Source organism: Lissotriton helveticus, chromosome 8 (genome assembly GCF_964261635.1).
Source record: "Lissotriton helveticus chromosome 8, aLisHel1.1, whole genome shotgun sequence".
Taxonomy (NCBI): Eukaryota; Metazoa; Chordata; class Amphibia; order Caudata; family Salamandridae; genus Lissotriton; species Lissotriton helveticus.
Genome location: NC_136069.1, coordinates 993,633,254 through 993,658,713, shown reverse-complemented (window position 1 = coordinate 993,658,713; position 25,460 = coordinate 993,633,254). Strand labels below are relative to the sequence as shown.

The window sequence follows — 25,460 nt, the reverse complement described above, 5'->3', positions numbered from 1 at the left end:
TGTGGACCGCGGCAGCGCCAGCAGGTTCCAAGATGGTTCAGCGAGTGTGGACCGCGGCAGCGCCAGCAGGTTCCAAGATGGTTCAGCGAGTGTGGACCGCGGCAGCGCCAGCAGGCTCCAAGAGGGTTACAGCAAAGATGGACCGCGGCAGCGCCAGCAGGTTCCCGGTAGAACAGCAAGGGGAGTTCGTCTCAGGGTCAGCCGCGATAGCATCAGCAGGGCTTCTCGACTCCGGGATACAACTGCCGTCCTACTCCGGGGCTGGCCCAGATATAGGTCTGGAGTTCTTTGATGTCCGGACCCTCTCGCCTGGGGGTCAGAGGGGCCGGGATGATGGTGTCCAGACACCCAGCAGGGGGGTGGAGCCAGAGCCCAGGGAGGCCGGAGGGCGATCGAAACCAGGCATCCGGGGACGGTTGGAGAGCCATCGAAACTCCCCTCTCCTTGTCTCTGGTGGAGTGGCCACTCTACCACCCGGAGGGTTCTTGGTGCCTCGATGGCGGGCTCGCTGGGGCCGTGGCCACGGCTGGTCCGGGACCACGTGTCTGTGACGTGATGGGCCCAAGATGGCGTCGGGCCTGGAATGAGGGTCCGGGGTGGGCACCGGACCGGTAATGCTGGGGCGGCCCGAGGGTGCCGTGTCAGTGGTTGTGGGCCGCCGGGTGGCGGATCTGGTGGTTTGGAGGGCGTGCAGAGGTGTGCCCGAGGCCGACCCGGGCTGGATGGAGGGCCGATGTCGTCCGGGGCCCACCATGCGGGAGGGGTAGGACCACGCCACGAGGCCGGGTCCAACAGGCACTGTGCCACTGCTATTCAGTGCCACAGTGCAGCTGCTCCCTATGTTAAATTGTTGTACTAATTAGTGACTCCATGATTGGGTTATTTGATTTACTTGTCAGACCCTAGTACAGTGCACCCTGTGTGCCCAGGGCTTGTAAATCACATGCTGCTGGTGGTCTTGCAGCACTGGTTTTGCCAGCCACAGAAGCAGCTTGGAAAGTGTGTCTCGGGCCTGCCATTGCAGGGCCTGTGTGCAGTCTGTAACTGCCATGTCGACTTGGCAAGTGCACTCACTTGCCAGTCCCTAAACCTTCCCTTTTCTTCATATCAGACAACCCTAAGGTAGGCCCAAGGGCAGGGTGCATTGTAAGTTTAAGGTAGGACATGCACTGGTGTGCGTGGCATGTCCCAATGGTGAATTACAGCCATTTTCGTTTTTCACTATTGCAAGGCCAACTGTTCCCCATAGGCCAGAATGGGCAGTTCGATTATTACATCTCATAATCCTAACTGACTCAGGGAACTAGGTGGAAATTCGAGTTTAGTATGCCTGAACTCAGAGTGATAAAATACATCTTTTAGTGAAGTTGGTTTTAACATTCTGCGTTTGAAAATACCACTTTTAGAAAGCAGGTATTTTCTTGCCTAACTATCCAAGTCTGCCTCTGCTAGGTTGTGTATTCCTTGTCTGGAGTTTGAGTGACAGGGGCTGAGGGGTTTCAGGAGAAAGGGTGAGTCAGTTCAAGGCTGAATACAGAGATCTGCTTATAGATGGGTGGGAGGAGCTGCACCTGGGACCTGAATAGGGCTGTGCCTTCCCTCCACAATGCTGGCTCCACTACCTGTAGTGTGTCTGATGTCCCTGGCCTACACTGTAAAAGGAAAGAAGGAGTCTTGTCAACAAAGTGTTCCAGGACTGACGAGAACTGGTTTGGACTAGGCAGAGGTCTCTCTGACTTTAGAGAACAAAGAGAATAGTAATATAAATATGGGGACCCAGACCCCAAGACTTTAGAACACTTCTGGGCACAAGAGGAACCTTTTGCCAACGAGAAGAACCAAGGAAGCTGCAGGAGTTTGGACTGCCACTCTGCCAGTGTGCTGTTTGCTGGGTTGGCCTGCAGTGGTCTCTTCATTGCCAAGGAAAGGAGAATGAACTTTTAAGGAACTTTCATCATCTTGCAGAATATTACTCCAAGGGCTTGATTTGAGCTTGCCTCCTGACCGAAGTCTCAGGGATACCAGACTTCACCCCCTTCTGTGTGCCTGCATCTGGAACATGCTGTTCTAGTGCTACAGAAGGAACCTGTAATACCGACGCCAGCGAGCGATGCCATAATCTGCAATGAGGTCGTGAGCGATGTTCCGACTTGCAACATAGATCTGACGCCGGCCGCCGTGCCACATCGACACCAGCGAACAACATCGTAAGCCTGCCATAGCCGTGAGTGCTGCTCTGACTTGCGACGCCGACCGGACGCGAGCTGCTGTGCCGCATTGACTCCGAAGCCGACATCATCCCGAAGCCAATCATCGATGTGGGTGGTCAAGAATCCATCGACATCGTGATGTCACCTCCACTCTGGTCAGTAACCGACACCTCCCCTGCCAGCGCAAGCATCCAGGACACCGACGCATCATCTACCCCGAAGTAAGGGACCGACAACGCACCGTGCAAATGACGCTGCATCTCCCCGATTCCGTGAGCTGTCTTTCTTTTCACTTTTCCAAGGTACTGTTCTTTGTGGGACTGTTTTGACTCCGGGCCCGACGCCGCGCACCTCGCTGTCTGCGCCATACTTTGGGATGTCTCTGACCTTGACGTCGTGATAACTCCAGGTGGGGTTATTTGTTGCTGAAGACTTTTTTTAAGTGAATAACCTATTTTTTAACTATTTCTACCATCTTGAAGAATTCTTATTGAGTACAGTACTGTGGATTTTTGTCGTTTATGGTCTTGTGATAAGTCTCTATAAAGAATACTTATTTTTTATAAAACTTGTGTTGTGTCCATCTGTAGTGTTTTCACTGTATTGGTGTATGTGTTCACAAATGCTTAACACACTGCCTCTGAGATAAGTCTGTCTGCTTGTGCCAAGCTACCAAGGGGGTGAGCAGGGGTTATCCAGTAGTGTAATCCCCTTTCCCTGACTTTGAAGCAAGGGTCCCTATTTGGTCAAAGGTGTATACCATTGCAAACTAGAGACCCCCAGTTCTAACAATCACCTCTATACACAACTCTCTGGTGGAAAAGAAGACTAGACAACTTAACACAGGCCTGGGGGCGGCCACCCAAGGCAGAATTCATAGTATAAATGCACATTTAAAAAAATATAAAGCATCATTAAGAAAAGCAACCTAATTGCATACATTTAAACCAGCAAAAGATGAAATAATACTCAAGCTACCAATGACAAGGAGATATTATCGGAAAGCTTTCTGGAAGGCTAAAAATACATCCCACGACAACCAATTGTGCAGTGTGCACACACTACTATAACCCAAAAAGCAGTCTGAATTTTGGCACTTTGTGAACACACTAAAGAATCCATGTATGTAAAGGTAAACTGTATACTGCAAGAAACGTGGATGACACATATAAAAAACATGTACACTACTGACGAAGCACCAGGGGCGTCATACAGATGCCCAACAAGTGGCTGGAGCCAGTATGCACAGGTCCCAGAATCGTGATGTGGATCCAAACTGCACCTGATTCTTTAGAAGGGGAACACAAAGAATGCTGCAAACTACAGGTGATAGCCTTACTTGATGAAGAGGCTAAGACATGCACAGCCATTCTCCTAAAAGATCTAGAAAGCTGGGCAGGGAAAGAAAATTAGATCCCCTACTACCAAACTGGACTTAGGCATAAAGCCTTACTGTAGACAATATCATTGCCTCATCATACTTGGCCACTTGAACGAAAAGCTCTTATCAGCCACCACTCTACATCTGCTATGTAGACTATTCAGTAGCGTTCAACAGGGTGGATCGTCAAACATTATGGAAGAAGCTGGCCATGTGGGGCATTCCTCAAAATCTGCTTAATGCAATCATGGCACACTACACAGATACCTGGGTGCGAGTAAAACTAAGCCAAAGGAAAAGACCACAAAACCAAATTGGCACAAATAAAGGCACAAAAAAGGGCAACAGTTTTGCCCCGCTGCTATTTAATTCATACTGTTTTAAGGACTACAATAAAGAATGCCTACTCATTTTCCCCTAGTATAGGATGACCCAAGATAACGATCCTACAATTTGCAGTTGATCTTGCAGTCTTATACCACACAACAGTAAGAGAACAGTACACCCTTGATGAGCTGTAAAAATATAATATGAGCAATAAGTGGGGCAAACACCAACAAAACAACAGTAACGATATTCGGGTAGCTTAAGGAGAAAGCCAGGTAAGTGTGGAAACTTGGCCGAGCGAAGATCGGTGACACTAATACTTATAACTAGCTAGGAATATGGCGAACTGACACAATTAAACCACAATTCCATTAGCGATCACTGGAAAAAAAAGCCTGCAAGTTAATATTTGCAATTTTTCACCTAAATACAAAGCTATATAGCCCTTCAGCGGAAGTTATTGTGAGGGCAATAGGAGCGAAATTGGTACCCTCTATTTCATATGAACAACCAGCTTTCCCCAGGATAATGGCCGCATTACTAGGCAAGATGGAATGCATTACCTGCAGATGAGTATTCCAGCTACCACAGTATATCCATCGAGCACAGATACGCCTGGAATTTGGTTTACATTCTAGAACAATATGCAAAGACTCTCTACACACATGCGAACTTTACAAAGCGATTCTACCATCTTTCGAAGTTCTGCGTCTGCAGTATTACCTGAAAGAAGCTCTGAGCCAGGGTTGCAGGAGAAATATATTGTTTGTCAGCTTTTTAATTTTGGCAAGTGATACGTTTTTTCCTTTGGAAATACAACTTGCGTCACCAATTCACCAGTTGTGCATTCAGACAACCAACATCTCAATCCAATGATCATGCGTTAAATACTCGTCACCCCAATCCCGAAAGGTAAGATGTTACAAAACATACTAAATATTTTTATCACAGGGCTTTAATCGAAAAACAATCTGTATGTCGTGACACAATTTATTTATGAAAAACCTTTTTGCGCTAAAAAAAGCATCATATAGAGAAAGTCATAAAAAGCTGTTTATAAAAAGTTGCATGTACTGAACAAATAACCCAAAAATCAAGGATTTAAAAAGAAAGTAAGAGAGAGAACACAACCAAAACAGTTACATCTTTCATTGAATAGTGCTAATTTGTAGAAATCAACTCTACAGGGAGGAAGGCAGGTAGAAGTCACATGAAAGCTCGGCTTGTTATGGGCTCGAGGTTCCAGCAGGACCACGAGCTGAATCAGAGCCAAGCCTCAGGCTCAAGCTTTCTGTGGCTCACCCATGTCTAGTACACGCAAACTTTATAAAAACAACGGGGTTGACCCTGTGTCCCTCAGAACCTGGGTAATATGTAATTTAGAAAAACACGGTTCTGTCGGGTTCGAACAACAAATAATTTATCCAAACAGTTTTTTACAATGCTCCTAATAGAACCAACAGAACCCCTCCGAAATACTGTAACAAATCCTTATAGTAAATAAAGAAGGAAGACCTAAATATTACTTTATAGTCTCTTTATATCATTTTGTGAGTCAAAAAGTCATTTCTGTACATTACATACAATAACTCTCATTATATCAAATACAGTGCAAAACCAAGTGACATTAGTGAATAGTGAACTTGTGATAAACAAAATATATCCAAATTTCATGTAGAAAAACTGTACATGTATGTACAAAATATCATTTCATAAGACCATCAACTAATACAATCTAGGAACCCTATCATTTCTTTCAAGTTCGTTGAGGGCTCCGAGTTTTTATGGCCTGTGAATAGATGTCGACGTTTCGACCCTTAAAGCGCCAATGTTTTCAGTCGCAGCGGGTCTTTATCAAGACAATAATATATGCAGCACGACAGTCCTATCAACCAGGTGCCATAGTCACATGGAAGGAAAGATTTCTTTGGTCAGGAATTAATCACGATGGAAGATCTAGATAATCCGCTATTTGGTCTCGAACCGGCTGCTGGAAGTCAGACTAGTACACGCAAACAGCATCCAACTATCCCTGAGGCTAGGATGGTGCTGTATAGCTGCGTATATGTCCTTATTACAATTATACACATCTATCTGTCGTATACCCTAACCCACCAATCACACTGCCGGGCACTGAGTCCCATAACATAGTAACCGCACCTCGGTGTTCATCGCAGACGTTTCTCACGTAGGGTCAAAACAAAAAACAACACCATTCCAACAACTTACTCTTATCTACATAGCGTAGCTTGCTATTCGTGTAAGCGCTTCAGCGCCCCACACTGGGGTACAAGCCCGCAATACAAATGCCACGATAAAAATACAATTTCGTGTCAATGTCAGATAGTGTCCCCATCCAATGGCGCTGGCAGCAGCTCCACTTGAGGCAGCTGTTTAAATTCTGACAATAACATTAGTCTTTGAGTATTTTCTTCTTTGCTCATGCACTTCCCTACATCTCCGGTTTAACATCAACTACGATACCCATTAAAATGAAAGATTACAGGAACCAGTCATATCGGCGACTTGGACCATTACCTTCTTTCAGTCTCATAAGTGTTTATTGCAACTTTTTTAATGTTAAGAAAATGGCACGATTCCAAATTGCTTAAAAAGCAGAATGAAGGCAGCTTCGAAGCAAAGTTCGCGCTTTAAACGAATCAAGGGAGTCCGCTAGCGCTGATGGAAAAAGCACATCTGGAAGGGGGGGGGGATACTGTACGGTACACAGGGCTCACTGTGTGAGCAAACCAGCTGTGTTGGCTCTGCCCAGCACTCACAGCCTTCATCTCGTTCGTACGTGACTCGCTCGGAGTCTTCCCTGACCCCGGCAGCAGATGACCCCCTCAGGGTAAGGACTGACTGAGGAAGGATGCGGGAGCATCGAAGCTGCCCCTCTTTTGCTCCTCGTGGCATGAGGTGGTGAAGGGAACAGAGTTCAGCCAGAAACAAGGGCATCTCCCCGGACCCCTTATGATTTTCATTGAGAAAGTTGTTTCCCTTGTCTCTCGTTTCACACACTTTCGCCCCACTACTGCTGACAATCGAGGTTGACAGATCTGAGCACAGCCTGCGCACCTCAGTGCTTTCTTTTCAAACATGCACGGAATACACGTAGCTACTTACCCAACCAAGACTGCTTCGTGGCTTGCACGTCTTCTAACAGGACAAATAGTCTAGGCTTTACGAACAGAAAAATGTTGCTCCAGCCACGCCTCTTCCTAGGAAAGAACCAATGACAGCGCATCCAGTAATTTAGTTATTACATGCCTGGCAAGGAGAGTTTGCTGTTGGGCTGGACCTGTCCCTCCCCGGAGCGTGCCGTCCGTGACATTTTCCCCGGCTCTCCTCTGTTAGCCCTGGCAGCCAGTGGGACGGATGGTTGCCCGGTCTCCGTGCCGGCGAGCTCCACGTGTTCAGCTGGCTGCGCGCTCTGCAGTAACCTGAAGGAGACGGGAAGAGCAGGGAGAGGCTGGGCTGTGAGGTGGCAGTGCCTGCTCGGCTCATGTTATCCATCTGCGAGAATTGGTCTCCCCGAGCCCTCGAAGCCTCGACATCTCTCACAGCGACGCTCTCAAACGCTGATCTCCAGGAAACACTTGAGAGCATTTACTGTCAGACTTAAGATTCCATAACAAATTCCGAAACGGAGATTTGAGTTGGACCTCCCTTGAAGGATTGTCTCGTGTCTTTTTACACTATAAATACACAATAGAAAATTAAGTCCAGTCAAACTCACTACATAGCTAGTAAGTTTCCACACTGCTTATGTGTGACATTTCCAATAAGGTCCTGTAGCGTTCTAGCTTATGCACGTCACGCAGACGTGACGTGCGGCGGCCATTTTGGCGGCGAGGCGCGCGCATCGCATTGCGCGCCGAGAATCAGAGTGAGAGCAGCGCCGGCCGGCGCTCCTCGGAATATATACATTTAAACTGCGAATAAACCCAGTTGTTCAACTACCACTGCTGGTCTGTGATTATTACACAACTTTACAGTGGCGACGAGGCCGGGAGGCATCTCTGGACACCACAACAGAGAAAGCAACCCCACGTGGGCAACCTGAAGGGAAATACAAACCTGGACACAGCCACTGGGCTACCCGGACCCAGGCAAGGAACCCTGCACTGCCCCGCAGACCAGACCGATCACCAGACCACAGCAGGACACGCATGAGGTACGGCGAATCCGAGGAGCGTGGCAGTGCCACAGCTATCCACAGAGGCGGCGAACAGGCCCGAGCAGCAACGCGAGCCCCCCCCCCACAGCAGCAAGAACACCCTAATTAACCACGCCAAGGTTGCACAGCGCTGGCTACCAAAGGGGAGGAAGTGGGGACCAACACCAGGAGTCCCCAGAGAGAAGTGAACACAGAGTTCAAGGACAGCACCCCAGGTAGCCCCCCCGGCAAAGACGTCGACACAAAAGTCATCAGGGAAGGAAAAATGAGCACACCGGCGGGGTATGCTATAGCCCCTGTGCAATTTCTACCGAAGCCGGGTGAACCACTAATGAAGTGGGAAGATTGGAAAGAATATATTGTCAATTTCATAGGGGTCCTGGAGGATGAAAATGAAGACAAATTCACCCCCCAAAGAAAGAAACGTATCCTGTTACTGAACCTGGGACCGGAGGGTCTCAGGATTTACAAGAGTCTGGTGCCCAAGAAGAGAGAGGACACAGATAAAGATGTGTATGCCCATGCAGTGGAAGACCTAGATGAACGATATCGCCCCACTATCTGTGTGTCAGTGGACAGGTTTAATTTCCAGCAGAGAAAACAACGGGCTGGAGAGACCATAGAAGAATACGTGGCGGCCTTGAGGAAGCTGGCGTCACCGTGTAAATACGCACTGTGGGAAGACGAATTTATCAAGGATCAGATTGTGATGCACACTACGAGCACAAATGTTCAAGACAAGCTATGGGCAAGCGGCGACACCACGCTCAAAGATGTAATGGTCATTGTAAAGAGGGCGGAGCTTGCACGGAGGTGCGCTGACGCAACCAAGAAAGACATGGCCACCCCAACCATGGTGAACAGGATACAAGAGAAAGACCAGAGAGACCAAGATCAAGGGGCCAAAGGGACCAACAGATGGCAAGGGAAGCAGTCGGGCAATGACGGCAAGAAATCATGCTACAGATGCGGAAGTTGGTCCCACGATGCACGTGATAGAAGATGTCCAGCGTTCCGAGCCAAGTGCCTACACTGTGGCATCTTAGGCCACTACGAAAAAGTGTGTAGGAAGAAACAAACCAGGGGCATGGTGAAATGCGTTGATCAAGGCGAAGAAGAGCTGGAAGAGGTTGCAGAGGAAGAGGTGGTCACCGTCTTATGTATATATGACCAAGTGTTGAGTGTAGAAGGGAAGAAGTCTACAAAACCTGTCCTGGACATGTCAATGGGCGGAATCAACATCACCGTGGTGGCAGACACCGGATCTCCATTCACCATAGTCCAACGGGAAGTGTGGGAAGAAGCGTTCAGACCTAAGCTGGGCCCAGAGTTGGAGAAACTAGACATTCGGCCGGTCACCTACAATGGCGACCGCATCCCAATGGTGGGGTTCCGACGCCTGTTGTTCGAATTTAGGGGCCGGTCAGCATGGTGTAAACTGTACATCGCAGAGAAAGGACCCTCCGTCCTAGGATGGCTGGACCAGGGCGACCTAGGAATAAAGTTGGATCCGGGAGGAAAGGAGCAAATACTGCTCACCGAACAAGAGGAATGGCCGGACCTGAACAAATGGAAGGAGAACTACCCCAAAGTATTTGGAGGCACAGTGGGAAAGATGGAAAAATTCCAACACAAGATCGTGCTCAAGGAAGGAGCCATCCCGGTAGCTCACAAGGTGAGGAACGTACCAATTGCTGTAAGAGATGCAGTCCAGAAGGAACTCCAAGAATTAGAAATGAAAGGAATAATAGAACCGATCACCTGCGCAGAATGGCTGGCGCCCTTAGTGGTCGTAATGAAGCCCAATGGGAAGGTCCGGCTCTGTGTGGACCTGAGAGAACTGAATAAAAATATCGTGGTGGAGAAATTTCCCCTCCCCAGAATAGAGGAAATGTTGACCAAGACCAGAGGGGTAAGGTGGTACTCCACTATCGATTTGACCTCGGCCTATCACCAAATAGCACTCCATCCGGACAGTAAAAGCTTGACATCCTTCATCACCCCGTTTGGGTGCTACCAGTTCTGTCGTATGCCGTTTGGGCTGTCCTCGGCAGCTGCAGTCTTCCAGAAAATGATGCACCAACTGTTCAGAGATTGCAAGGACGTCCAATATTTCCAGGACGACATCCTGGTGATGGGGCGTGACAGGCTAGATCACGATCAAAAGCTGGGGAAGGTGTTACAAACGCTGGAGAATAAAGGCCTTACAGCGGAGTGGACCAAGTGCCGGTTGGGCCTGCAATCGGTAACATACTTAGGCCACGAGATTGGACAGCAGGGTGTCACACCCAAGGCAGAAAACGTAAAAGCCATCGCAGAAGCACCGCCCCCCAAGAACAAGGAAGAGGTCAGGTCGTTCCTGGGGATGGCGGAGTACTACAGCAAGTTCGAAGTACACTTTGCCTCCAAGACCCACAACATGAGGCTGCTGACCAGGAAGAGCACTGTGTTCCAGTGGACACCGGAAGCCCAAGCAGAGTTCGAAACCATAAAAAAGGATGTCACGGGGGCGGTACCTCTCAAAGGCTATGACCCACAAGGCACCACAGTACTCACGACTGACGCCAGCGACAAGGGCCTGGGCGCTGTGCTCATGCAAGACGAGGAAGAGGGGAAATGGAGACAATCAGTTTTGCATCCAGAGCGTTGACGGATACAGAGAGAAAATACAGCGTGATTGAGAAGGAGATGCTGGCGGTGGTATGGGCCATGACGAGATTCCGGCAATTTCTGTGGGGAACCCGGTTCCTACTCAAAACAGATCACAAGCCGTTGGTAAAGGTGTTAACATCGAGTGGACATGCCAGTGCCACACCCCGGATATCAAAGATGTCTCTAAAGTTACTTGAGTTTAGGTACGATGTAGAGTACATTCCTGGAAACCGGAACCGAGTAGCGGATTACCTGAGTAGAGCTGCCGCCATGGAGCCCGGAGAGGAAGACCCTGCAAGCAATGAGGAGTTGGTAGCTCTTATTGAAGACCAAGAGAAGTTAATCAGCCAACAAGAATGGGCTGAAGCGTATGAGGAGGACACCGACATGAAGGAAGTAAAGGAACATGTTGTACAAGGATGGCCGGACAAAAGAAATGTGAGGGCGAGCCTTAGGCCATACTACGAAGTACGGGAGGAACTGTCGGTAGGAGACAAGGGGGTATTCATCTACAGAGGAGACAAGGTGATCCCTCCAAGGAACCTCACCACCAAACTGTTGGACCTGCTACACGAGGGCCACCTGGGCATAGGAAAACTCAAGGCAAGAGCTAAACAAAACTACTGGTGGCCAGGCATGGACATAAGGGCCGAAAGGCACGTCAGGGAATGTCCACAATGTCAAGGAGCAGACAAGACCTTAAAACCCTTGAGACCAGCGCTAGGGAAGTTTGACCCCCCCGAAAATCCGTGGGAAGAACTATCTGTAGACATTTTGGGACCCGTCCTTGATGACCAGGGCACACAGAAATACGTGTGTGTACTCATGGATCGATATTCCAAGTGGCCGGAGTTGAAGGTGGACGAGTCCATGGACACAGAGAACATCCTAAAGTTTCTGTCAGAAACCTTCACCAGGGAAGGAATCCCTAAATCCATCTTGAGTGACAATGGCCCTCAGTTTACGTCGGAAAGGTGGAGTAAGTTTATGCAGAGAAATGGCATCACTATCAAACGTACAGCAATATACCATCCAGCTGGAAATGGCTTAGTGGAGCGATTTAATAGAGTGGTGATGGGAGCCATACAAGCCGCCATATCCAGCGAACAAAATTGGGAAAAGGCGCTAGAGAACATGGTGTGGGCCTACAGGATAACCCCCACTGGCACGGGGTACGGCCCATTTCAAATATTGAGAGGGCGTGAACCATTCACGCATGACAACAGGATCTGTAAGGAAAAGGTCTTTACCAGCGAATGGTCCCCTGCCGTGGTACGGGCCAACCTGGAAAGAGCACAGACAATCTACACTAACAACTACAACAAACGAAGGAATGTGAAAGAGACTGGCCTGACAGCAAGTATAGCAAGCCGATGCAAGTCCAGGAAGTGTATGATCGAGCGGCCTTGCTGAGTGATGGAAACGTGTGGTCCCAGGACCGCATGGCCCGGTGTAACAAGGTATTGAGATGGGAACAACCGGAATTGGAATGGGCAGAAGTGGAGGAATCGAATATGGAAAGGGGACAAGATGAAAGTGAACAAGGTGATAGAGCAAGTACAGAGAGGGGGAGAGAAAGTGAAGAAATGGGCGAGAGTCAAGGAGCCGAATTGGACCGACCTGGAAGAAGTGTGAACGATGAGGGAGAAGTAAGTGAAGAAATGGAAGGAAATGGTATGCAGCACCAAGGGACTATGGGGGACCCCGTCAGGGTCACCAGGAGCGGAAGGCAGGTGGTGAGACCTTCCAGGTTTCGAGATTTTGAACTGGACAATGATCGTAAGTGACTATTTAAAATTCAGTAAAAGGGGGACATATGTAGCGTTCTAGCTTATGCACGTCACGCAGACGTGACGTGCGGCGGCCATTTTGGCGGCAAGGCGCGCGCATCGCATTGCGCGCCGAGAATCAGAGTGAGAGCAGCGCCGGCCGGCGCTCCTCGGAATATATACATTTAAACTGCGAATAAACCCAGTTGTTCAACTACCACTGCTGGTCTGTGATTATTACACAACTTTACAGGTCCATGTTTTGCATGTGTCATTCAAGCGCCTGTGAGTTACACTTTTAGTTTTAGTGATACTTTACCACAAGTAAAGAAAAGTAGTTATGCCCATGTAATGAGATTTCAAAAAGGATTCAGTGATGTACTACTCATGGCTTGTGGGGAGGCTTATTTCCAGGGCTTTAAGTGGAATGAAAAATCTAGGGCGGTCTCTCAAAGGGGCGTGGTCGATGTAATTAAGGTCGTGGCTTGAAAATACGCAAACTAAAAATCTGTGCTTAGCATAATGTGCCTTTTTGCTGTTTCTGTAATTGCATATAGATATATAATAAAACTTACGCACTGGGGTATTTCCTATCCTGCTGAGTGAATTGGAGTAGGGACGTTGTACTTGGCCCTCTGCCCTCCCGCCGCCGCGTATTTAAAATCCCACGGCCGCCGAGTGGAGGACTACCACTCCCAGGGGGACTAGCGGCTAGAGCCGCCCACGCCATTTCCCGCTCCCGGAGGCGCTACAAATCTTGCTGACACCCCGCGCGCGGGACGCGCCAAGAGAAGGGCGGGACCGTCGTAGGCCGTCAGAGGCCGGAGGAGGCTGGGCTAGGCTTACCACCAATGAGGGAAAGGTGCTATATTTAATTAATGTATATAATAGACCTTCTGCATCAACAAAAGAATCAGCGACTTTGGGAAAGTTGGACTGTTTTTTAAACAGTAAAGAAGAGAAACCAACTGTAATAATAGCTGGTGACTTGAACTGCAATTATGAACCTATCATAGGTCTGGGAGACGTCTTCGATGAGAAAGATAGAGCAAATAATATACCCTTGTTAGATAACATTGACCCTGTGCATTGTTCAGTATTGGCTGTCCAAATCATGAAGTTGACTGCGGAGTTTGGCCTAAGGGCATGTAATGGCCACCTTCCATCAGACTTATCGAAACAATCGACCTTTGTAAGGAACGACTCAAGTAGTAAGCTCGACTATATAATTGTTTCCGTGGATATTTGGCAGTACATGGTTGACCTAGAGGTTAAAGACAGAGCTGACAGCGACCATCGCCCACTGGAATTGATATTCGACTCTGTCTTACTTCATGGCACAAGTGTAGAATAGAAGACCAAACCTGCAACAATGATGCGATATTGGTTAGCAATAACCGGCGTTCGTTAAAATGGTCACATATATTGGAGCACGGTGAAGCACTTGCTGGGATCTATTTACTTTTAGTTGAGACATTCTCCACTTATATAAATGCGCCGGTGGAGGCTGACAATTTTATTAATTTACATAATGATTTTTTTTTAATTTAAAACCAATGGAACGACAAGGCCGAGGAAAAGACACCAAAAGTTAAATAATTTATCACATAGTAAACCATGGTATGGCAAATCTTGCAGTTTAGGCAAAGCGAGTTTCTTAGTGGCAACAAAAACCAAATCTCCCGCTGAAATCAGGTTGGCAAGAAAAGATTACAAGCAAATCCAGGACGCTGCCAGAAGAGACTGGCAAGAAGAATGTTGGGCAGACTTGCTAATAGCAGCCAAGACCAAGGACCACGTTGGTTTCTGGAGACTGGTGGCAAAGTGGTAAAGGATGTGTTCCTGGATGAATTAACTTGGGTGAACCATTTTACTACACTCTTTAAAAAACCTGACTCTGTAAACGCCTTCGGCAAGGATGCCCAGTGGCTTACTCCATTGGAAGTATGTGTATATAAGAAAAGGGCAACTTTACGTTGCCTTTGTAGATCTCAGGGCCACGTTCGACCTTGTATCATGCGATCTCCTATGGGAATCTTTACATTCACAAGGGCTACCAGATTGTCTGCTTCAACAGATCATAAGGTTGCATGCAAACAATTTTGCAAAAGTGCGATGGGGACCAAATGGAGAATTGACACAAGAAATACTGATTGAGCGTGGAGTTCGCCAGGGCTGTGTGCTGGCTCCAACGTCATTCTCACTATTTGTTACCGACATTCCGTCCCACTTAGCAGGCTGTCACAACGATTCCCCTAAGTTGAACGGAGAGAAGGTATCTGCCCTGCTATTTGCGGACAATACTATATTAATCTCTCAAACCCCTAAAGGCATTCCACTCATTCCACTTATATTGTAATAAAAAGGGTTTAGAGATTAATGCTAAAAAAAACTAATGCATGGCCCTAAACCCCTATAAAACCTTTAAGGGTAATCTGACACTATCTGGGCAAAAATTAGAACTAGTTCAAGACTTCTCTTATTTGGGAATCTCCATTGACTCTAAATTTTCTTGGAGAAGCCAAATAGAGAAGAGTAAACTGACATTCACGCAGAATACCATACCTATTCTAAAAAGACATGGCACAAGTACAAGAAAAGCTATTTCTCCGGCATTAGAAGTATATAAGCTTAAGGCCCAGTCTGCAGCACTGTATTAGGCCGAAATATGGGGGCCAATGTCTAAGAATGCATTCACAACTAATGAGACCAAATTCTTGAGAAGCCTTGTGAAGCTGCCAACGGGCAACCCGTCAATACCACTAATGCTAGGTTTTAATATCAAACGCACAGATCATTATACCATCTTACGGCCTTTATTATTCTGGGTGAGGCTCTGGGTTACACCTGAGCTTCTAGACTACAGAAATGGACTGAGGGAAATAATGAGCCTGGACTCACTAAAGACCAATATCTGGCTCAAACACGTGCGTTCCTGGCTCATCAAAATTAGGTTGTCACAGTTTTGGGAAGAACCAGAAAATTTACCTCAAACGCTAAAAATCTGGTTAAAACTGCCTTCTGGGGCTACATTACATATACTTTGACCACCGAGCACAGGGGTGGATCACTAACAAGCAATTTCTTGGTCTTCAAGGATTCTCCTAGTTTCGAGGATTTCCTTGATGACATCCAACCCCCTTTGGCCAAAAGTCTATTTATGAAATTCAGATATGGCAACCTAAAAACGAATTCAACTTTAGCAAGATGGTCCAGGGTGGACGAATCAGGGCAAAGCGAACCAAGGCAAAGTGGATTATGCACTTTTTGTCAAAATAGCACCAAGGAGGACGATCAGCACATCCTCTTTTTCTGTCCTGCCTATGCGATAGCTAGGAAGAAATGGATTAAGCCATTGTGTAATTTCCTAGGAGTAAGATCATGTGGAGAGGCACTAAGGATTATTAAGTCGGATACCAGAAGAGTGATTGTATTTGGTATTAGCAGATTCTTACTTTCCATAAATTTTGTACGAAGTAAGAAGGGACTCCAATTGTATAAATGAAAGAGAATTGATTTTGTTGTAATATCTATTCACTTTTTTAACCAGTACCAATCTTAAAGTTTTAATAATGACACTTTTTTATATTTGTATGTCGTTTTAACCTATTTATGATTCTTTTATCTAACGAATCTCCCGTGTAACGCCATTTGTTCCTCTATATAGCAAACGCATTATGTAACCAAATTTTTTCTATGTATTGTTGATCTATGCATCTTTTATGGTTCAAATTGTGCCAAAATAAAGATTATGATATGAATATAATAAAACAAGTAACATTGTACCTACAATTAGGGTGACCAACTGGCATGGGTGCAAATTCAGGACAGTGAGTGTAAAAATTCAGGACATTGGGTCAAAATTCAGGATAAAAATTCAGGACAGGAGGTCAAAATTTAGGACAAAAGGTAAGTTTCACAGACACATCAGAGGAGGCTGCACAATAGTATATAAGTACATAGACAACCACTGAAGTCAAGTAAAAATAAGTTTATATTAGGTTGAGATAATTGTGCACTTCATGGTTTGTCAGTATGCGCACAGCTTTAAGCAAATGTGCAGGTCTTTTTGTGGTAACAAAACAGCCCCCACCTTTCCAGCTCCCAGACAAAACGCCTGATGCCTGGTCCGGCCAGTCTTGCCTTGTTACCACCCTCCAATGGAGCCCCTCATCTTCACATAGACCCCTCTCATGTGTATTTAATTTCTTCTAGAGTGCTACTCATCCCAAGTATTTGAGGCAGAGTGTTGGAGTGTGTTACAACACACACATATTATATAGAGACAATCACTCATATAAATGTGAAAGTCAATGTATAGGAAATGTTGCCTAAGATAATGGGGCTTACAATGTGTAATCATACTTTCATCCATCATTCAGTCTTTCACCATTCATTCTGTCCTTCCATCTGTGAGCCCATCCATGTCCATATTCAACTATTTACAAACCTATCCATCACGTATCCTCACATACATCTTTTCACACATACCAAAATCCACCCTTTTACTTATCCATTATCCATCCAGCCACCCTTTCACCCTATCCATCTGTGCACTCATCCATCCACTCTTCCACCCATACATCCATTCACTGATCTATCCAGCCATTTACCTATCCAGCTATCATTTCACTTACTCATTCATCCATCCAGTCACTCATCCTTCCACTCATTTACCCGTTCAGTCATCCATTTACGCATCCCCCTTTCTCTTTCAATTCCCCTTTCACTTAGCCATCCATCCTTCCATCCACCCACACATCCATCTACTCATCCACTCATGAATCCATCAATTGAACCTATCATTCATCCATCCTTTCACTCATCCATCCTTTCTCTCATCCATCCACCCTTTCACTTCTTCATGCACCTATCCATCCTTTTGTCCATCTACCCGCCCTTTCACTCACACATCCAGCCTTACATCCATCCTTTCATACATTCGTCCATCCATTCACCCTTTCACTTATCAATTCATCAATACACCCTTTCACTTATCAATTCATCAATCCATCCATCATTTCACTCATCCATCCACCCATTCACTCGCCCATCATCCATCCTTTCACTCATCCATCCGTCATTTCACTCATCTATCCAGCCATCCATCCACCCATCCCTTCACTTACTCACTCACCTTTTCACATTAATTATGAGACCCATCAAGAACTCCACCCTCGCTGTACTTCCTAAAGCAAGAAGTGGGGTGGGGCAGGGTTCACTATGCCCCTGCACATAGGCAATCTGAAAAAGTGGAAGGCCTCAGTCATGCATGATGCACAGTGCCTGGACGTGAGGCAACTGTGACATGGTGTTGTTTCCAGAGCTTTAAGTGGGATGAAAAAACAAGGGGGGGGGTCTCTCCAGAAGGGTATTCTGTAATAAAATGCATGGCTTAAAAGACATAAGCTAAAAATCTGTGCTTAATATATTGTGCCGCCCTACTGGTATTTTTGTTGCTTCTGTCATTGCATCCAGATATATAATACAACAAGTAACATTACACCTAGAACAAGTAACGTTACACCTACAATAAGCCAGAACTATTGGCTTTGTCAGTGGTTGTTAGATGCATAATAAAAAAATGCAGCAACCATGGCTGCTATACTATAACTATAATCCTTTCCTTTGAACTTCTTTCACCGCCTTCCTTTGGTTAACTGGATTCTCATCTAGCAGCAGCATGGGCGTTTTTGCACTTCCATGTGACAGAATGCCCTGCCCTGGACCGAGGCTGGAGGAGGCCACCACATGCTGTGCCAGCCCAGACTGACCCATTGTCATTCTGTATGTGTCAATCAGCTCCACACAGAATGACAATGGGCGGGGTGAGCTGCTCTTGTGCTCAGAGGAGTGCGAGGCGGCCCCATCAGGTAGCTGAGGCCTTTTGCAGGGGAACAGCTCTGTTCCCTGAAAGGCCCAAAATTACGGACAAAAGGCATCCGTAAAAGGGATCCTCATGGACAACGGACGTGAGGTCCAATTTACGGACTGTCCGTGAAATTTACTAACGGTTGGTCACCCTACCTACAATAAGTCAGGGCTAGTGGCTTTGCCAATGGTTGTTAGTTGTGTAAGATAAATAAGCAACAACTATGGCTTTCTTTGTTGTATAGAATATTGAAAATGCTTCAGTTTTGAAATTGATGAGACTGGAAGAACTATTATATCACAAGCAGTGAAGGGTGGTACTGCTGCAGAGTTAAGATTGTTTTTTTCACCCTGACTGCAAAAATGGAAAGCCCGATAGAGACCCGTCTCAGCACCTGCTTTCTAGAACTGCTAGTGCTGGGCACTGGCAGGACCCGGCCCACCTAAAGCCCTGGCCTATATTATAGGGCAGGGAGGCAAATATTAGAAACACCACAAACTGGTGGATGGATGCCGGCAAAGACCTCGAGCGGTTTAACATCCCTTTATATATATATCCTCTGGATGTCCATCCATAGGGTGAGGTGCACTACATCCAAGTTGGGGGTCAGGGTCTAGTGGCCAGGTGGCTCACTACATCACCTTCCCACTTCCCACTGATTCCTAGGACTTGATTCTGAACACAAAGTCATTAAGTCTCTGACTTGGTTGAGGATTTGGGTGTAGGTTGTTTTACTGGCTCCGGGACCTGTAATGCGGTTCCTCTTGGCTCACTTCCCCTTGGGGGTCTGTTTGTTCGACTCTCACTCCTAAGCTGGTTTTGAGGCTGATCACCTCCTGTTGGTAGTCATGGGACATGTCTGCTGTGGTGAGGTCTTCATCCTTTTGATCACCTCCAGTAACCTCATTACCCCCGTCAGGGGCGTCCACATGTTGAAACCAGGATATGTTCAGAATTACCGTCTCCACACCTCTGCGGGTGGTTACCATTATGCCCTCCACGGTTGTTACCTTTCAGACTCCAGGTTTGTATGATGTACAGAACTTTCCCCCCGGCCGGCGGTCGTTCCGGAGCACATGCTCTCCGGGTCCAAGACTGCAGTGAGTTGCTCTCCTTTTAAGGCTTGCCCTTTTGTTGTTCTGCACCCGCCTGTTCTGGGTACCATCTGGATCATACTCAGGCGAGATCCACTCCGGGTGTACTGTAATTGTGTTACGCCGGTAACCCTTTCGCACAGCGGGTCTTAACCTTTTGACTGGTGTGGACCCCCACAGAATCATTACTGGGAATCCGGGACCCCTACTGAGTCAGTATTGGAAGACTGGGACCCTCAACCCAAGCACTTTCTATGATTTGAACCTCAAAGCAATGTACACAAATATTAAAAAAGAAGTATACACCAAAGAAATGCCTAAATATTGGAATATGCAGTTTAATTCACAATCAAATTTGTAAAAGTTTTAAAGTTTTCAATTTCTTTCCTTCTTTTTTTGTATATCCTGCATTGATTTTCATTTTGTTAAAAGTCGTGGACCCCCTGAATAGCCCTCATGGATACCCAGGGATCCCTCGGCCACAGGTTAAGAACCACTGCTTTGGCATGATAGCCCGTGGAGGGCACTGGGTTGTGATATGCAGGGTGCCTGTGTATTCTTGAAGGAACTGGTGTAAGCTGGTTTCCGGGTTCGCTTCCTCATGCACAGCAATTGTCAGAGCCTTGCTTAATGTATGCATAAAGCACTCAACATTGCCATTAGCATGCGGCCACTGCGATGTTGTATACCCAGGCAGTGGAGCAAACCCTAGAATTCAAGGTCTTGAACTGGTGGGCCATTGTCAGTCCTGATTTCTTCATGGAGGTTGAACAGGGCCATAACCTTCTCCAGTATCCCAACACAGTTGATTCTATGAGCGCGACAATGGGGTCTTTGAAATTGCTGTCCACTAGTACCATGGTGATCCTCTTCTCTAGGAACCTGAACCAAATGAGGCTTAAATTCTTTCATAGAGCCTCACAAGTTTCTTCCGTTATGATCGGTGCTGGGGCTTCCGGCCAACTGGTGCCTTGGCGGGGAACATCCTTTACAACGCAACTATTACCCCGCACTACCATTACAACGCGGGGATTACAACGGAAGTCGTTACGACTTTCGCTGGAGGGCGCTGTTGGATAGGGAATAGTTTAATTTTCTATGCAACACCTTCCCTACTGTCAACGTGGGCTGGAGTTGGAATAGAAAATTAAACTATTCCACTATCCACCGCCCCCCAACGCAATTCGTTGTAACGACTTGCGTTGTAATCCCAGCGTTGTAATGGCATGCGGGGTAAAAGCATGCGTTGTATTGACATATAACCGACTTGGCATGCTTCACACTCGTATAAGGTTATCCATTATGGTTTTCAACCCAGCGAACCACACTTTCTGTTGCAGTTGGGTTTTCATTGTGCCTTGGTGTCCTCCACATACAACTTCTGAAACCCGCCTTATTAGACTTTCAGGGATAACTATGTGGTGCCCTTTAGTATATGACCATCCGGAGTTCAGCTGAGTTCATGCCAAACTCTCCACTTTTGGAATACTATACTCCTCCCTGAGCACAGGGCTTTAGATTTCTCCATATTTGGATCAGTCTTTTTGACCCTCATCAGCACTGTTTCATCAGCAGTCCCTTGGCAGATTTTGGGAATTCTCAAAGCCCTCAGGCATGCCCCCTGGCTCACCAACTGTACTTACTCCTCCATCTGGCTAGCCTCCTGCTCTGGTCTTCTGTCTGCTCTGAGGGGGTGCCTGGATAAGAAGTTATCTGGATTCCTGGATCTTTTTCAGTAAATCATCTTGAACCGATAGTGCTGCGACTGTATTGCTCAATGTTGGATCCGGGGTGGAGGACGTGGTGACATGCCCTTGAAGAGTGTGACCAGCGACTGATGGTCTGTGATTACACGGAACGATCGTCTGCACAGATACAGGTGGAAATGTCCACAGGTCCACTTAATGGTGAGGGCTTCCATCTCAATCTGGGCATCTCTTGCTTCCGGCGGGTACAAGGCCTGATTTGCGAAAGCCAGAGGCACCTACCTTCCGGGGTCGATCTCTTGTGTGAGCACCTCCCCAAGCCCCAAGGGGCTTGCATACACAATGAGCTCTGTCCTTTTCGTAGAGTCAAAGTAGGCCTTTGCTGAGAAGCGCTGACTTGACCGGTTGCAACGCGTCTTCCTCTCGGAGCCCCATGTCCACCTGGCATCATCCTTTGCCATTGCCCTGAGTAGGAACGCTATGATCCCTAGGTTGGGGGTGAATTGGCCACAATATGTAGACATCCCCAGAAAACTAAACTGCAAACGTCAGAGGCATGGCACGGTACTGGGCCCTGCCGAATTGCTTTCAACTTCCTTGGGTCAACCTGGATGCTGTCCTGGGTAAAAGCAAAGCCAAAGAATGCGACGCTGGTCTGGAAGAGGGAGTACTTCTCCCAGTGGAGAGTGATGTCATGATCACACAGGCTCTTGAAAGTAGCTCTTAGCTGCCTATGATGTTCCTCCATTGTTGCTGAGTATATTAGAATGTCATCGCTAACGTTCATGACCACTTGCAGTCCAGAGAGCACCTTCCTGATTAGATTTTGGAACACTTCAGCTGCGGATGATATTCCAAAGCTGGGGCGCTTCTATATCCACAGGCCCAGGTGTGTGGATAAGGTTGTGATATATCTGCTTCTTTCATCCAATTGTAGCTGTTGGTACCCAGCACTGAGGTCAAGCTTTAAAAAGCACTGGGCCCGCTAAGGTCCGCGAAGATATCGTCCATCATCGGAGTGATGTATCTCTCTCGTTTTAATGGCCTTCTTTGTAAGGCGCATGCTGATGCATAGGCAGATTTTGCCTGGCTGTTTTTGTTTTTTGGCAGTGAGCCATCAGCTATACCCATAGAGACCTGAGACATTCTCAGTTACTCATAACTTCTACAACTTGTCCAGCTCCTGTTCAACCAGCGGCTGCAGGTCAAGGGACCCACTTCTATGCCACAGTGCCACTGGCTTGACTGTTTTTTTCGTATTGTGGAGCCAGACTGGGGGGATTGGAAGCACTCTAGCCCCTGGAAAAGGCTGGGAAACTGGCACAGCAGTTCAATTTGGATTGCCTGTACATACATTTCAAAGGATACTAGTCCAAGGTCCCCCGCTGTGTGGCATCTGAGGAGGGTCTTGGCGTCTTTGTCAGAAGAATCAGAATCAGAATACACTTTGTTCGATTTAAAAGGTATTAAACCATAAAAGCACAATACATATTAAAAAATCATACATTACATCAAGATAATTTAAATAAAGTAGGTTAAAAAAAGGACTCAGACAGTTTAAGAAATAGGAGGACCATCCATTGTCGTCAGGTGTCTAACCACCCCTTTCAGGGATTCGGCAATATGATCAGTCACGGGTCCATCATTCAAATATTGCAGCTTTAAGAAGGCAGGTCGACATTGTCTCAGGCCATACCACTTTAAAATAGGTAAAATCCATTTTGTCCTGGGCATAGAATAAAATTTACAAAAAAACATAACATGATTTGTCGACTGAGCAGAGATGTTATCACACGGACATAAACATAGAGAGCGAGACCAATCCTTAGGCTTTGGAAAAGTGACCCTGATGTGAAAAATACCAAGGCGTAAACGGGTCAATAACAACCTATCATAGGCTCCTATGGTATTTAGGTATGGTTGTATCCCTGAGTGAGTCGGTAGTTGGTGTGCTCACACTGACGATTTCACAATATTAATAGCTAAATTAATAGACTTCAAATGATCTAGACATATTGATTTTAAATGTATTTCTGGTGACATTGTTAAAGCTGTCAGGGTTAGAAAAATACTCGGGGTGTCCTAAATCCTCTAGGAAATTTTTAGGGTAGGTCAGCCAGGCAATGCAGTCCCACCCATCAAGGGACAGACAATCATTGATCAAGTCCCTGTTCAGGCTAGCAGAGGTACTGGTCCAAGCCTTATGCCACAGCAGGATAGGCTGCCGTTTAATCAGATCCGAAAGAGAGGGCAAACCCAGCTTAGCGTGGCATATAAATACCACTATACTGTTAGGGACCGCTAGGAGATATCTTAAAAACCTATTTTCTACTAGCTGCAGGCACTCAACATTAGCATAACCCCAGATACCCGCTCCATACATAGCAATCGGTGTACATTTAACTTTGTAGATTGTTAATAAATCAGCAATTTGGCGCCTCCCTAACTTTCTGGCAAAGTGAATCAATGCACCAGTTGCTTTACAAAATAGTATTTTTCTGGATTCTATAGCTTTAACCCATAGACCCCTTCTTTCAAATACAATGCCCAAGTATGAAAAGTGAGAACTAAATTTGAGTTTCCTATTTTCAATGTAGAATTCTCTGCACTTAATACTGGGCTTACAGCATTTCATTGTGAATGTTTTGTTTATATTTACATGGAGGTCAAGATTTGACATATAGGCAGAAAAGCTGGAGATGACTTTTTGTAGGCCAAGGAGGGTACGAGCCATAAGGACGGCATCGTCCGCATATCACAATGCTCTGATTGGTCGTCTATTTATACATGGTAGATCCTGACAGTCACTACTTAGTTTTGGTCCCAGGCTGTTAATGTAAAGGGTTAACAGGAAGGGTGCTAGCACGCACCCCTGCCTCACCCCCTTCTTTATAGGGAAGCTGTGGCTGAGTTCACTGCCTCTTCCATAGCACACTCGGGCCCTGGCATCTAGGTAGGACTGTTTTCAAAAGTTTAGGATGGGTGGATCAACCCCCATGGTCCTAAAATGGTCCATAGCTTCTGGTGGTTGACACTATCAAAAGCTGAACACAAGTCAACAAAACATAAAAATAGACTCCCCCTTTTAGCCTGTAGATATTTTCACAGCAGGAGATTCAGATTCACACTCTGTTTGACGGTTCCCACGGCTTGACGGAAACCGTATTGCAATTCTGAAATTATGCCCTTTTCCTCCACCCAGAGCTGGAGGCGATTTAGGACAACATGCCCGGCCACCTTTGCAAAAGAGTCCAGTAGTGATATTGGTCTATAGCAGGACGGGTCGTCACAATTACCTTTCTTGTAAATAGGGAAGAGTATGGACTCCGTCCAGGTGGCTGTAAATCCCAAGGTAAAGCAAGCCTTCAGGACCAAGGCTAACAAGGGTTCCCAGAGCGCTGGTAAACCATCTGGGCCCGGGGCCTTACCGCCCACACTGGCATTTAGAGCTTAAATCACCTCCTGGGCATCAAAATCAATCTCAATCCAAAGATGATTTGAGGAGTTTATGCTTAAGGCCTTTTCGTTTTGGGGATCCACCAGATTGTTATAAATACCAGAGCAGTGAGTCACCAATGTATCCTTCCCTATTGTGATTTCAATGCTGGGCGAATTACCTGGGGCAAAAAAGGGGGCATTCACGGCCTTCCAAAAACTTCTCATGCCTTTCAAATCTGATGCTCGTTTTAGATTTTGCCATAATTCTAGCTTTATGGCCGACTTGCTTTCCTTAAGGGACATCTTGTTAGCTAATCTAGCCCTTTTTATTGCTCCTCGATCTTTTATGGGCTTATGTAAGGCGGTTATCAGGGCTGCATGAGCATTTGAACATTTAGAGTCAAACCAACCACTCCTCTTATCAGCCAGTTTTTTGCATTTTACCCGTAATCTATTTTGTATAGTCTGGGATATGTTTATGAAGGAGCTAAGAACCTCAGATTTGTTAGCAGTTTTGTCGAGGCAGACGATGAAGTCGTCTTTACAAATAGTTAAAAGGTACTTACATAATTCAAGTGAATTGACGCCTGCCCATTTGACTGTATAGCTATTTTGTCTGTTTATAAAAATATCTTCTGCCGGGTGGGTTGCCATTGTTTTGCTAGTTAGCCCCTTGGCAGGAAGATCTAGGAGAACACTAATGGGGTAGTGGTCGCTAAAAGTAAAGGGATTTACTTTAAAATAGTGTATTCTGTCTGCGTATCTATTTGATACTTGTATGTGGTCTATAACCGAAGACAGGCCACGTCCATTAAAGGTGCTACTAAAAGG

At 46.5% G+C, this 25,460-nt stretch overlaps 1 protein-coding gene across 2 annotated transcripts in view; it reads right to left on the bottom strand.

The window, feature by feature from the left end:
* Window positions 1-7,096, bottom strand: part of LOC144773049 (transmembrane protein 45A-like) — a 474,612-nt gene extending 467,516 nt beyond the window's left edge. For both annotated transcript variants that reach the window (XM_078657833.1, XM_078657832.1), the window contains exon 1: window positions 7,045-7,096. The gene's annotated coding sequence lies outside the window, so the exon portion shown is untranslated. The remainder of the gene's footprint in view (window positions 1-7,044) is intronic.
* Window positions 7,097-25,460: the final 18,364 nt, after the last annotated feature.